We start from the raw sequence: 4,076 nt of genomic DNA on the forward strand, positions 1-4,076 counted from the left end.
AACAGCATTAGGCTCTTCTCCAGGGAGTCCTTCCTTCTCATTAGGTGGCCAAAGCATTTGAGTTCCATCTTCAGTATCTGGCCTTCTAAAGAGCAGTCAGGGTTGATCTCCTCTAGGACTGAGTGGTTTGATCACCTTGCGGTCCAAGGGACTCGCAGGAGTCTCCTCCAGCACCACAATTCAAAGGCCTCAGTTCTTTGGCGCTCAGCCTTCCTTATGGTCCAGCTTTCACAGCCATACATTGCAACTGGGAAAACCGTAGCCTTGACTATACGCAGTTTTGTTGGCAGGATAAAGCAATAAGCTGGTGTAAATTCTCTAAAAACTTTAAACAAAAACCTGCCCTGCTAAACGCTGAACTCTGTAATGCATGAAATAGTGCATAGTGTGGTTGCTGGATTTCTGTTTTGGTTTTGTTTCCAAAACTGGTGTCTCAGTGTACTCTTTTTATCACATGTGTCAAAGATTACTTATTTGTATTTTGAAATAAAGACAAATAAACATGGCCAGAGCTGTCCCATTTTTCTTCCATGGGCACTTGGTCTGCTCGCCAAACTGCTATTTTCTGAAAGGGATTAGTCTGCACACACAGGCCTAAGCATGGAAACTCCTTCGCAAGAGAATCATTGGGGGCCTGAGGGGTGCTCACATGGGCCTGGGCTGCCCTCACATTTCCAGGCATGTATAACACAGAAGCACAAAGCCCCCAGATCCTATGAAAAGTGCTTTTTTGCGGGGGGGGGGACACTTGCTCAATTCTTCCCAAGCAGTATCCCTAAGATTTTTGAAAGAGGGTACTAGAAAGTCCCAGCTGTCTTCTTGGGATTTCAACTCCACCTGAGTGGAAAGCATAATCAGAAGTGACAAAATGCGAGGGAAAGTCCAGTTAGGATGGGACTTGAGGCTTGTGATTTAAAGAGACAAGCCTTCCTCCTTGTATGGGAACTTTCGCAAGTTCTGAAGCCCTCCAGGGAGGGGGAAGCCTTTCCCAGCTGTGCCGATCCCATGTAATTGAAACACTGCACTTTGTTCAGATATGCTGTCCATGTACTACATTGAATGAAGACTGCTTTTTGCAGTTACACTGCCTTGCAAAGAATCAGATTCCCTTGACAAAACTATCTCCTGCAAAAAGAAACAGGAGCGAGCATTGTACTATTAGCTAGTTTTCCTCGCAAGATTACAAGCTGGAAATCAAGACTGAGGCTAGGCCAAGACCACAAAATGTCATTTGCGGGACACCTTCAGCATGGCGAACGAGGTCTGCTTTGCAGCTTCTCTGCCCAGGGTCGAGCTACCCCTCTTCTTGGTCTTCCTGCTGATATCCCAGGGAACACCATAGTAGCCTTGAAGGCCCCGACTGAGAGCCATTCTGGCTGGCCTTTAAAAAAGGGAGGGCAGCATTGAGATGACAAGAGAGGACGCTCGACCCTCAATCCCAAGTGAGGGATCCATGAGGTGCTCCACCAAGGAGCCCAGCAGTATCTTGGGGAGGGGGGCAGCCTATGGGCCCCTTTAAAAAATGGTAGCAGCCCCTTTATGCACCTATATATCTATTTACTTAGCTATTTATATTTATTTATTTATTATTTATTTATTAAAACATTTTTATGCTGCCCCATTCGCCAAAGCCTCGGGGTGGCTTACAACAATTAGTTAAATAATTATAATTAAAAATATAAACATTAAAATAAAATACATACAATATAAAATAAGCCGCCCTGGCCAGATAAAATTCAATAATATTAACATTTAAAATGCTGTTTAAATAAAAAGGTCTTCGCCTGGCGCCGAAAAACAAATAATGATGGCGCCAGGCGGACCTCTCTGGGGAGCGCGTTCCATAACTTAGGCGCCACCGCTGAGAAAGCCCTCCTCCGGGTACTCACCCTCCTAATTTCTTTCACGGAGGGTTCCCGGAGAAGGGCCTGCACATATGCCCTTCAATTACCCCATCTGAACAGGGGTAAAATGGGGGGGGGGGCTGTCCAAAAGAAGCAGCCCCTGCCTTCTCCACTGTCCAGTACAGGCTACATGTAAGAAAGACCCACACCTTTCCCATTTGCTAGGACTTGTCAGACTTGTTGGAAGGTCTGAAACATTTGTTCTGAAAAGCAACAGTAGCACCTTGGAAAGAGCCAGTTTGCAAGGGCTTGACAAAACGGGGCCAGCAGCAGATTCTTTGCCTCTGGGGAGTCTTCGCCGTGCCAAGGATGGGTAACTCAGCGGCACAAGACCCTCAGAAAGGGGCTTTGGGGGGATACTGCGATCATAGAAACAGAGCGAGTCAGAAGGGGCCTCCCGGGCCATCTAGTCTGACCACCAGCTCCAACCGGCTCGGCTCACGACATGCCCACCATGTGGACGTCCAGCCTATCCTTGAACACCCGCACCGATGGGGCCTCAACGACCTCTCGTGGAAGCGCATTCCACACCCTCGGGGTCCCGACTGTCAGGAAGCGCTTCCTGGCATCCAAATGGAACCTTTGCTCCCTGAGCTTTGCTCCGTTGGAGCGCGTCCTGCCTTCCTCTGCAGGGGAGAACAGGTCTCTCCCCACCTCCGTGCAACACTCCAATCCCCCCCTTCCAAGCAAGATCCCTTGGATTTGAGTTGAGGAATTGCAAGTCCCAAGTGCCCCCTTCATTTTGTCATTGAGCCCAAGGTCCTAGCATCTTGGTGGGCAGCAAAACTTAGGGGGGATGCCAGTGTGGAGGGGGTAGGGAGAGGCGGCTATGCCTCCTGGCATGGGCGCTTCCCTAGTTTTGCAGCTGGGGGGGCACATGTGAGACGAGGCAACTGGGGACACCAAATCTCTCCCCAGAAACCAGGCGAACATGTTGGGCAGCAGGTGGCGGAGCCCCTTCCCGCGTGTGGCTGTAACAGAGAGAGGAGGAAAGCCCTTGACACTTCTGTGGGGCCCTCTTGGGTGGGGTGGGGGCGGGGGGTGTCTTCTGGACCACCATGTGCCTGATGGCCTGTCTGACACATTGCTGCCCCGGGGCCAAGAAGAAGGTTTCAAGCACTGAGGAAGCCCAACTAAAGGGCTGACAGAAATGGCAACTTTTCCAATCCAAGCCCAACTCACCAGCTTAGCAAGTTTGGTGCAAACTACGAAGAATTTTACTTTCCTGTTCTTCCCTCCCTGAACTCAGGCGGTTGCTGATGCCTCCTTTTGCCATCCCACACCCTCCTCTAAACATTTAGTAGAGTAAGATGAGAGTGGTGAAGTCTTGAGGTGGCCAACTGTATTTCAGGTGTCCTGAGAACCTGACAAGTGCTCAAAACTGTCTGTCTGTGCCGGTCAGATTGCAATGTATGGCTGTGAAAGCTGGACCATAAGGAAGGCTGAGCGCCGAAGGATTGAGGCCTCTGCATTGTGGTGCTGGAGGAGACTCCTGCCAGTCCCTTGGACCGCGAGGCGATCAAACCGGTCAGTTCTAGAGGAGATCAACCCTGACTGCTCTCTAGAAGGCCAGATCCTGAAGAGGAAACTCAAATACTTTGGCCACCTAATGAGAAGGAAGGACTCGCTGGAGAAGACCCTGATGCTGGGAACAATTGACGGCAAAAGGAGAAGGGGACGGCAGAGGATGAGGTGGCTGGATGGAGTCACTGAGGTAGTGGGTGTGAGTTTGGGGGGACTCTGGGGGATACTGGAGGACAGGAAGGCCTGTGGGAATGTTGTCCATGGGGTCATGATGGGTCAGACACGACTTCACAACTAAGAACAACAAATGGGTCAGAACCTTTTAAAAAACGTTTGGTTAACTAGCCCTGCTTTGGTGCATTTAACTCAATCTGCGGGTAGGCTTATTCATCTCCATTCCCCAAACAGCCTCACGTTTTGATTTGTGCTGATCAAACTGCTCCTTGAGGATTCCTGGGTCAGGCCGGGAAGCGGCGTTGGGCGAAAAGTGGGCAAGTTTGGCCCAGAGCACAAGCCGTGTTGAAGGAGCAAAGCAAGCCGGAGTGGATCCGCTGCAGTTCTTCCTTTTTGTCCCTGATCCCCACAGCAACAAACCCATTTCGGCCAGGGCAACTTCTTCTTCCTTCTCTTTCTCCTCCTATATTTTTA

Source organism: Varanus komodoensis, unplaced genomic scaffold (genome assembly GCF_004798865.1).
Source record: "Varanus komodoensis strain SLA01 unplaced genomic scaffold, ASM479886v1 scaffold3, whole genome shotgun sequence".
NCBI lineage: Eukaryota > Metazoa > Chordata > Lepidosauria > Squamata > Varanidae > Varanus > Varanus komodoensis.